We start from the raw sequence: 12,618 nt of genomic DNA on the forward strand, positions 1-12,618 counted from the left end.
ATTTTAGTCTGATATACCACCATAAATTAAAAAGATGAAGGGTCCCTTGTTTATTGTAAATTAACTTATTTCATACATGAACTTTTAACGAATCTTCCGGCAATTTTTTAGAGTAACAGCATAAATCTATGAGCAAATATTTGAAGCATATGGTAATCTTTTATATTTAACAATAATTGATATTTTCTGCCAAAATGAATGTATGTATTGGCGCTCTGGAAGTATTCTACAAATATGTTTATCTACGATATTTAATATTTTTCTACCTTTTTCGTACAAATATCCAATTTTCTACATAGTAGTTGGTATTTTCAAAAATTACTAGGTAAGGTTCATGCACATAGTGAAATAACTATAAGGCTTTCGTGCCTACTCCCATGTGCCATACGAAAAAATAAAAAGTGAAATAACTCATTTCATGTACTGGATTAATAAATTATTAATATAAATTCAAATCTTTTTTGCCATAATAACATTATATAACTATATAAGTCATAATTAATTAAAAATAATATATAAATGCTCTGTATAACTTTCCAAGCAAAAAGGAGAAATAACGTATGACAAATTAATACAATTAATTATATAAAATATACAGTGTGTTCACAATATGAGGTACCACTAAATATTTCTTCCGGATTTCAGTATGTGGAGTATTTTTTTTCAAACAATTTTTGTACGAAAATTTTTTTTTCTAATTATAAATTTGGCAAAGTTACAGTATAATCAAATTTAATATTTATGTAGGTATAATCTGCTTTTAACGACATTTTAATAATTTTCATTTTATAATTGAGCTACCTAGTTTTGATATTTTTAATTTGCTACTTACATACAAAGAAGACTGAAATAAATTATTTACTATTGTTATTTACTCAATCTACAGTTGCAAGTTGGTAAATATAAATAGTTGATAGTTGGAGGTAAAGACAATTAAAAAAAATTAATACTACAAATTCATTTATTTAAATTTTAAGGAATAAACATTTTATATAACAATTTTAGAACTTATTACTATTGACTTATTGATACATTTTATCTAATAAATTGTTCAAAGTTTCCACCTTGATGTTTCAAACATGATTCCAAACGTCTCGAAAATTCACGTGATATTGCTGCTTTTATTTGATCTTCAGTCAACAATACATTATAAATTATAATAATTTTTTTTATTGCATAATAAATAATAATAATAAATATTGTTAAATTATGGCGATAACTTATTATTATTCAAATGCAGTTATCAATTTATAATAAATGAACCAGATTAATAATAACTTATAAGGAATAGACGAAAAATCTACTCAAGTGATTATAATTAGAGTAAATGGTGATACGGAAATAGGTAGATCAATTATAAAATAAACATTATTAAAATGTCATTAAAAGCAGATTATATACTTACATAAATATTAAATTTGACCATACTGTAACTTTGCCAATTTTATAATTAGAAAAAAACTTTTTGTACAAGATTTGTTTGAAAAAAAATACTCCACATACTGAAATCACTTACTATATGCACTGGATTAATAAATTATTTATATAAATTCAAATCCTTGATTTGTATATTTTTCAAACCAAAAATGTGAGATATTTTAATACAGTAGATAAATTATATTTGTATATTATGTATAATATCTAGTTTCTAAATTAATAATGAATTATACAATGTCATTAAGACAATAATGATTTGAATTTAAATCAATATTTAAGAGGACGCCACACCCGCATGTGTTGTCTCCGTCTTACAAACGTATAACATAGCAAAATCTGTTTAGCGCGGGACAACTTTTCTCCCTCAATATTTAAAGCAGAATTACCAAAACTCCACAACGCATAGGTAAGAACTCTATCTGTGTAATAGCGTCGTAATTTTTTTGATAGCACAAACCAATAATTTTAAGTAATTTAATGAAAAAATAAAAAATAAATGTATTTTCTTAAGCTTATAACTTTAATTATATTAATGTTATCAAAAAAATAACGACGCTATGACACAGATAAAGTTCTTACCTATGCGTTGTGGAATTTTGGTAATTCTACTATAAATACAAAGGGAGTAAAGTTGTCCCGCGCTAAACAGATTTTGCTATGTTATACGTTTGTAAGACGGAGACAACACATACAGGTGTGGCGTCCTCTTAATGATGATAAAAATGGATTAGAAAAGAATTTATTAACTGTTTATTATATCTCTGCATTAAAACGACAAATGATTATATTATAGTATTAATCTATTATATTTTTCAATATTTTTTTACAATAGTTACTTACTATATATTATAATATAATATTATGTATATGTCACATCCCTATCTAGTTAATGAAATTAGTGATATAAAATTGGGGGTGTGACATATTCTACATAGGTATGTGATTTATAATAAGTTTTGAAGGTAGGTACCAATTAACTTATGTTTAGACAATTGGGGATTATAAAATATTTTTAAAAAATTGGAATGTATCATTCGTCGTCATGATTCAGTGAAAATATAAACGTAAATATATGAGATTGTGTTCTAGTCCATTTTTATCATAAATAAATTATTGATATAAATTCAAATCATTTTTGTCATAATGACACTATATAATTCATTATTAATTTAAAAATTATATAATTAATTGTATTAATTTGTCATACGTTATTCTCCTTTTTGCTTGGAAAAATAACCAGAACATTTATTTATTTTTAATTAATTATGATTTATATAATGTTATTATGGCAAAAAAGATTTCAAATTATATTAATTATTTATTAATCCGGTTCATAAAATGAATGATTTCACTATGTGGATGTAACCTTACCTACTAAGTTTTGAAAATACCAATTAACTAATTAACTACTACGTATACTAAATTAGATTTTAGTATGCGATACTATATTGAAGTTTTTTTTTTGCAGTCAAGGGTCATTTGATGCACATGGATGTTCATAGCTGGAATTAAATAATTTCATGTAAATGTTATGAACGAAAAAGGTAGAAAAATAGAAAATATCGTAAATAAACATACTTGTAGAATACTTCTAAAGCATCAATGCATACATTGTTTTTCGCTTCTTGTATTGTTGGTGCTACAAAATATAAATTAATACCAATTATAAATGATTATTTTATATACACATTTTATTCTGAGTTAAAATAAATGTAATTTTTAGAGCATTCGAAAACATTTGTTGGAATATCAATTATTGTTAAATATATGGATGTTTAAATATAAAAACTTACCATCTGCTTCAAATATTTGCTCACAGATTTGTGCTGTTACTTTAACTGTTGCCGGAGAATTTGATAAAATTTCATGATGGAAGTCAATACATGGATAAATTTCGTTTACGATGGCCACCGGATCCTTCATTTTTTTAATTTCCGGTGGTATATCAGCCTAAAATTAAACAATGCGAGTTTACAATTATAATATTGTCATAGTGAAGTAACATATACAGTCTGTACAGTATGATCTGAGTCATACATTTATTAATATTGTACATCGAACTGTCTATTTTACCTTCCGTACAATAATCGTTGAGTATTCATCTTTTCCATTCGAATTCGTTTTGAGTGTTTTTTCAATATTTTTTAAAGCTCTATCCGAACGTCTCTCTATGGTTTTTTGTGGTATGTCCGTATCGGGCCGAGGGTCGCATATACTAAGCAAATTAATCGTTTTCGGAATAGACATCGTTAATGTCTTTTCTTGGAAGTTAATCTTGTAGCATACAATTATATTTCTTTTCACATTATTTATTGTCGGTGGTATAATGGAATACCGAATGGTTTTTTTTAATTCATAAACCGACGGAAATCTAAATTTAATATTATTATTAATTGAAAAAAAATTATGTATGAATCAACGAATCGTAGGATAACTTTAAAAGACTTACACCCAAGCAAGAACATTGATATGTTTGTGCTGTCGATAATCAATTCTAAAACTTGTAACACTTGGATTGACATTCAACGGGAACATTACATTTTGAATGTCTTTAGAACCCAGTGATATCGTAATGGTGGAGGTGCGATCATTTTCATTAAACGTTCTTGTTTCAGGCTTAAAGGTATCATAAACGTAAAAAATATTAGTTAAGATTTTATCATGTAATAGCTTAATTACAAAATAAACACATGATGGATATTATTAATGCGTCTAGGATAATTATTATAACCAAGGACGGAGAAATATGTAGGATCGTTTTCAGAATCTACTAATCTTCAGAATTTCAGTTCGTGTCGAGTAATCGAGGTTCATCTCAATATATCTATCAATCTCGATGATTGGAAATAAATCAGAAATGTCACACAACAAAAGAGTATTCTCTTATTTTACTCTATCGTACGAGAGATGTTGTATTCAATTTATAGGTTATAGGTAATTGGCATAATATCATATATTGAGTGAGTGACGTAAAATGTTTTAAGCAGCTATACGTTTTTAGGGGTACAAAATCTGCTACATTTAATGCAGCCGTTACGTATTTTTATTATAGTTTATTATATTACTCGAAAAGGATGCTGTTTGTTTCATTATTTACTAACCATTACAATTTCAGGTTGTCTCTCTTTTTCGGGGTTCGTTGCATAATATTCCACATTAGCTAATATCGGAATGAGATTAGCAGAGTCACTTAATAATTGGTGAGTGTTCTTCTTCGCTTTCATGTGATATAAACATTTTTCTACGGACGTTGAATTTTTGTGTATACGAGTATTTCCCCATGTGCCTGCTGATAAATTCAATATCTTGCTTCCTTCTTTTCTCGCCACCTGTAAATTATAATGCAATTATTGCATTATCACAGTGGTTATTAATACCACTTGTGAACATATTCGACAAAAATATAATTTGTATACCTTTAAATCTTCTGTGTTCTTTACACATGCAGATGTTCTTTTTGATCGATTCCAAAGATAACTACACATTCCAGCCAATCCAACTGTGCCTAACGCGACACTCACTATATACGATTTCGTTAACATATTGTAGACGAAATTAAATATCTTAATTAATAAAGTACAAAAATTAATCTTCGAGACGTTAATCTAAACTAAATAATGATTTGTCTTTTTTGTAAGTTAATTAATAAACAGTTTAGTATTTTGTTGTCATGGATGAAAATATATAATAATAATCACCATGTTCGTTATTATTTTTACTAAGGACAATTGAAAACTAGTCCAATTTGAACACAGTGCAGCGGCGTAAATAAACACTTGGCCCTAATCTCAAATATAAAAAACTGAAAAAATAAAATGTTTTAACCAGTTTAAAAAAATCATCCTAATAACGATTAACAGTAAAATTAGGGCTATATCACTTTGAGATGATAAATTATTATCAAAATAATATGGACCGCGTGTTTTTTTAGACACGTTTACCGCGTTTACCCATTTTTGGACGTATTTTGTTTTACATTAATCTACCCATGACTGCAGAGGCTGTAACTTGCACCGTTGATATGATTATTTGACCCGACGACGACCGATCGGTTACCGACAAACATCGCATTCGTCGAATGTCTAGCGCGAACATCAAACGCAACATTAAAAGGGTACTCTTATTATCATGGCTTTTTCGCGTTGTAGCATCAACACCACAATAAACATGATAGGTATTATTTAGTTTGTATATATTAAGACCATATCACATAGGCGTGCTACAGAAATAATTGGTATTGTTAGTAAGGCTATAAATTATATATTGAAAATTATTATATTATTAATATTATTATAACATAATTTCTTTAATATTATAATATTAACTCTACTATTATCGTATTATATTTGTATGTTATGATTTTATGATACTTCAGTTATTCAACAAACACTTTATCTTGCATATTTTTATAATCTATCTATCAGATTATTAATAATGTGGTAGATCCATCATATATATTTACTCCAGATACTCCTAACTGTACAATTCGATGTAATAATAATATTATCATTGTTCGAGCATGATATATCTATATTTGTTTAAAATAAAAAAGTCTCATAGCTGGACATTGGACGGCGATGAGTAACATTTTTTTTTCTGCGAACATAATGCATTAGGTACCTACTTATTATATTATTATAATCCGCACTCCGCAGTAGTCTGCGGTGTATCCATTTGTTCGGAAATATCTTTAACGCTCTTGCTTCTCTGTAATTGTATACACTATTATTTCGGTGTAATGATAATAAATTATTAATTTAATAACTTGCTACGCCGTTCACGAGAGCTGCAGTGAGTAGGCATATGTGGATACTAGTCCATAATAATAATGCGATAATAATAAGCCAAATCACTGTAAATATACGACGCATGACAAGTATAGGAACACAGATACCGCAACAAAATAATAATACAGCTCGTGCTGCGCTTGTACATGATATTCGTATACCAAAATGTTATATCTGTGTTTAAACAATAATAACTAAATAACACCATTGCAGTAGTACTACTCGTATTAGTAGTGGACAGTATATAGGTAGATATATATAGTATATACCTATATAGTATATAGGTAGTCATCTCTCGTGTGATCTTTCGGACGGAAACGACACGGGCATTCCATTGAAAAGCATTTTTATCTAATGTATAATTGTACACTTGTGTATTATGCGAGGCGATACTATTTTTTCTACACGTTTCGGTTACAAGTGCATAGAGAAATTAGAATTTTTATATTTAAATCCCATTATATTTTTTTGTGTCATGTGATCGATAAGGTAATACGTTTAGAGTTTTGGCAATATATGACTAACGATTTTTGGGGTTGAGCACATAAATATATAACGGACGGCTACAAGTTGTCTACAGGTAACACACGAATCAGTTCCGACGAGCTTTAATACATATTATTTTAATTTAAATACAATCATGTTAAATTAAATTTTCAAACTATATGTATACTATGATTTAATAGCACATCATTAATTTACTTTCCATTTTTCATAGTCTTATAGAATACCTAGGTATGCTTAAAACTTAAAAGTGTTGCTATGGACTATAGTCAGTTTATATGCATAATAATATACACTATCAATCTTAGGCATTATATAATGGTGTAATAATTAGCCGGTTGATTACACTAAAGAATATTAAACACTAATAATAATAATAATAATGTGGATATAATATATAGTTTATATATATATATATATATAATATATAATGAATATGATACGAGAATCATTTGAACAGTCTCTGCAAGGTTCTGGCTGTATTATTATTTTGATTTTTATCTGTAAATATATCGTATATGTAACTTTTTAAAAAAAATATTATTATTATTATTATTATTATTGTATTGGCAAACGTAATGTAGATTAAATTATTATTTTCATTATAAGTATTATCGATGTTTTATAATATTATGTTATCTTAAAAAAAATAATCTAGTGGATTTCTGTAGTATTTATGTTAGGTATAAAAAATAATAAGAACAAGAAAATATAAAATATATATAACATATTATACTTACATAATAATTATGAAAAATTAGATTATTTTGTATTTTCGGACTTTTTGTCCATAATAGAAATGTGTGGGACTTTTTGTCCAGCAATCAAAAAATGAATCCGGACTTTTTGTCCTCGGACTTTTTGAACAATTACCATTATTTTCATAGAGATTTCACTGAAAAATCTTATGATCCTATTTCAGAATACATACGATATATTTTTTTGTTAATTTTAATACAACTGACTCTTCTCTATAAGATATGAAAATGCATCGAAGACGTGATTTGTTAGTAGAAACAAGCAACATGTTAACCTTCAGTATAACATAATAATTTAGTCACTGCAGTTGATTGATGTAATTTTATTTTTTTATTTTTTATTTAACAATTAATCTGGATAATGACTAACGATAAATAAAATATTGCAGCTATGCGGTTCTATCTATCATGTCTTAGTTTCCGATTTTTATTCAGGTTTGAATTTCATTATTTATTTCGGTTGATACAAATCCATATTGTGTACCTAAACCCAAATCTTCGCTAGGGTATAATAATATTATGTCAAACGTTGGGTACTTTCAATATGTTGTGTATCAACGGGCATGTATAAATTGCTCTCACAAGTAAATTTTTTGTATCGATTCACTCAAACTACTTAGAGAAAAATACACCAGTTCACCCCACATGTATTATATTATAATATAAACGATTCTGTAAAATAAGGGAGGTAAATAATATGTAAATAATAATAATAATAATAATAATATGCGAAAATACAATAATTATAATTATAAGCGGCATACAATGTAGTTTATCAATAAAGTAAAATAAAAAAAACTTTTTTTGATATTTGAAATTATTTAGATAATAGATAATATGTAGATATTGCATTTTGTAATGTACAAAAATAGCATAAAAATATGATAGTAACTAGCAAGCATTTTATTTTTATCATCAATATTTTGTACTGTATACAGTATAATACATAAGTTTTAATTAATACATAAGTAATATATTACTTATGTATTAATAAGTCTTCTAATAATGACTAATAAATTTTATTATTATTATTTTCAAATATAATATATATTATTGATTATTTACATATTGATCTATCATATTTTACGGCAGTGGCGTGCGTAGGGGAGGGGTTGATGGGGGGGGGATATATACCCCATGGGCTATTTTTTTTAGTCTTCATACATGACTGAATTTTGTATCCCTACATTTTTTTTTTTTTTTGTATAATAATAAAGATTGAAAATAATACATTTTTATTTATAACATCCTCCCCCCCCCCCATATCAAATTCCTGGGAACGCCACTGTTTTACGGGTTGGTATTATGGTCGTGTATATAATAATAATATGTGAGGACAATCGGCTCAACTCGTTGAGGGCAATTGGTACATTCGGTTTAAGGCAATAGTGCAACTGTACATTTTTAAATGCTGAAAACAGCCGTTGAGGGTGACTTGCAGGTCACTGATTGCACTGGTAAGCTGAGGTACTAATGGTGCGCAAACGACAAACTCCGATGATATTAATATGTACACAGTGTTTGACACGATCAGTGTGAATAATATACGATACACATATATATCTACGACAGACAGAACTGATGTGTAGGAGGAGATCTATATGTATAATGCTATATTATATTACATAACATTATGCTTAACATAGTGATCTTGACAAAAAGCATCGCAGAGAGACAGTTACATGCTGACTGTACAGTTGGTGTGTGGTAGTTTTACAACTATATATACTAATCGTAATCGGTTTTTACACATGTCTATGTTCAAGGTTAATAGACCTGTTTTACATAATAAACCGATTTGAAACGATTTCCATTACCGTAAAGGTACCATTACCACAGATAGGTACATATAGTTTATAATGTTACATAATAACGGATATAGTATTATCAAAAGATTCAAAACTTTTCGTTTGACTTGAGTATTAGGTCTAAGTATAGTAGTAATAATAATAATAATAATAATAGATTCGTTATTTTTGTCTGTGCGATCTTGATGACCATCTATTTGTTATTATATTCGTAGGCACCTAATAAAGTACCTCTAGCGTATTTTATGAGGGACAGACCGGATATAATAATTTGGCTTGTCCTATATATATTTTTTTTAAACTCTTAAAATATTTTTTCATTACATATTAAAATTAAAACGCATATATAAGTTTAATAGTTAGTTTAATCAACAGCTAGGTATGACATTATTCACACGAGTTTAGACTTCGAATTCTTACGTATACATTTCGCATAATTTATAAATATTGTACAGGTAATATAATATTACTGACTATGAGTGATTTAAATGACATTATGATGTTTGAAATTATAGAAGATTACATTTTATTCACACAGATTTAAAAAAATCTTTATTGCTTAGTGTAATTTAACATTTTATCGTTGCTATATGTCCCTTACGTGCTTCCGGATAATAATATAATTTTAGTAGAATTAAATGGTTGTATATAATTATAAGCAAAATACGTGTTATACCTATTAATTACGTATTTTATAAAACATAATATTATATTATTCAACTTACCTATAAAACAAGTTAAGAGAAATAAAACATTCTACTGATAGATGAATTTAACTAGAAAGCTGTAGTACCAATTGTAATACTGACACGCTAAAAGTAAAGACACTACTGGAACACCCTAAAAAATCTCAAGATGAGAAAAATGAAGCCTAAAATATGTACCATTTGCTGATCTGAAATCTCAATCGAACATCCATCAGGTCGATAATAAAGAAAGATCAAAATAAAGCATCCCAATTAACTTCTTCAAATGCCTCAAAAACGAATTTCTATAAACATTTAAAGTTCATTAAAATAATTTATCAAAAACCGCATTTAACTTGAAACCATTTAACCAGAACCAAAGAAAATCCAATGTAAATCTTTATTTATCCATAACTTTTGTTTCTTGCTTAACTTTTTATTTATGCCGATGTAAAAAAAAATGTATTAAAAATAATTATGCAATAAGTTTTATGTTATGGTGGCTAATGAAAGTGCAGCCATTATATATATATATATATATATATATATATATATATATAAAACAAAAAAATCATAAATTATATAATCTTAATAAATGGTGGACAATTAGAGTAATTTTAATATTGGTTTAAAAATATTGGAAATAGGAGTGTCCGTTCATGATTAGGTTATTACTTATTTATACATCGGTATTATGACAGTGAGTTTATAACGTTGGAAAAATTTGTCGGAAAAAATCAGTCAAGTTAGATTGTGAGAATAAGAACATTATTTATTATTTTAGAAACCTTTCGTAAGAGGGATGGGACAATATTTCACCCTTAATTGAAATTTTTAGTGATGCAAAATCAGCAACAGTTGTTTGGTGACAGTATAATAAATAATTACGGTTAAAAAGAAAAGTTATACTTAGCAAAAAACATCATGCCGTCATTACTAAAATGCTCTGTGGGATGTAGACCAACGAGCTCACGTAGGTGGTAGGCAAACATTAGGTGTAAAGTTAGACAGTGCTAAGAATGTTTGTTCCACAGCCCCTTAGGGTGTACCTACCTCCCACAAGAAACACATGGTCATGATTATCTATAAAAGTACGTTTTCTTGAATTAATAGAACAGATGGGCAGCATATTCGTTTGGTATTTTTAGTCAAATTTATTAGAATCATACAATTATATTATTTTATTATTATTAATTAATTAGTACGTTATATTACAAATTTACAAATATAAAATAATACAGGATTAAATTTAATGAGCTTAAATCAGTTAAACAAAACATTATACAATTATATTTTATTATAAAAAATTTTTTTTAGCATTATCACTTAAAAAAATTAAAAATACTGGAGCAATTGAATTGGCTCCCCAATACAGGTAGTAAATATTTTACCCTTACTAAGTACCTATGAATTGGCTCCCAAGAATTTACTGTTGAATTGGCTCCCTACCGTTTTCTTTTCAAAAATTTATTGATTGCCAATATGTTAATAATTTAAAGTACGTATAATTCGTAATTCGTTATACAAAATTATATTAAAAAACAGAAAATATTTTACCTAAGTGCGTCATTATAAAATGTATACATAAAAATCAATAAGTTAAACAAAAATATTATATTAGACTATTTTTCGGGGTCTATACTTATAATAATTTTTGTATCAGATTGAGTACTATATAATATAATATGTAAAAAGTTGAATATATTTGGATTTTACATCGTAAAAGTAAACGCCTATAATATGAGAATCCCTGGTTAAAAAATAATATTTAACAATTTAAGGAGCCAATTTAAATATACATTTTTTAGGAGCCAATTCAAGGATCGAATTTATATTTACCCAAAATTGAGAGCCAATTCAATGGTAGCCAAAAATACAACTTGCCTATTAGCACGTACATTATCCATGTAAGTATATATAACTCAGATTATCGTCTTGGATAGGTCAAATATCGAAATATCTTATTAATTGATATTAAGTTTTTGGTTTAAAAACATATATATTTAATTGTTGTTTAGATATTTACTTTTTAAAAAACATCTAATTAAAAAATAGATGCGAAATTCAAACCACAAACATTTACTAACGATTTTTGAAGTAAAGTTACTTTAGGCGTTGCTGTAATAAAATTTAATACGACTCATTATAATTATGTATCATATTATACGAAATTAGAATATGATTCATTCAATAAAATATGTTTAATCTGTAATGATTTACGTGATAACTTCTATCGTCCAATATTACATTATGGACACGATTGAAACGAGAACTAATAATATTATTATGATAATATGACGTGTCCACTGATTTGAAAACTATGTTTAGGTAATTATCGAAATCAATTTTGTACGTTAATTTAGTCGATATTGCTCAAACTAAATGAGAGATTAAAATAATAATATTAATGACCAAGTATTGTTGGTTAGGCGCTCTGAAGTCACAGTACATTATACATAATGTTTTATAACGCATTTGTTATATTATTGTACCTACTTGCGATAAGCTGCTGCAAACCGGTGCACACAAATTAATGATTGAGTCATGAACGGGGAAATATAATGATATATTAATTGAGTCATGGCGTAAACGAAAAATTTACCAATCTAGTCTGTGATTGAGAAAAGAAAAACATTAT

The sequence above is a fragment of the Diuraphis noxia genome, unplaced genomic scaffold (assembly GCF_037042655.1).
Source record: "Diuraphis noxia isolate RWA-SAM2 unplaced genomic scaffold, SU_Dnox_SAM2 contig0003, whole genome shotgun sequence".
Classification (NCBI taxonomy): Eukaryota; Metazoa; Arthropoda; class Insecta; order Hemiptera; family Aphididae; genus Diuraphis; species Diuraphis noxia.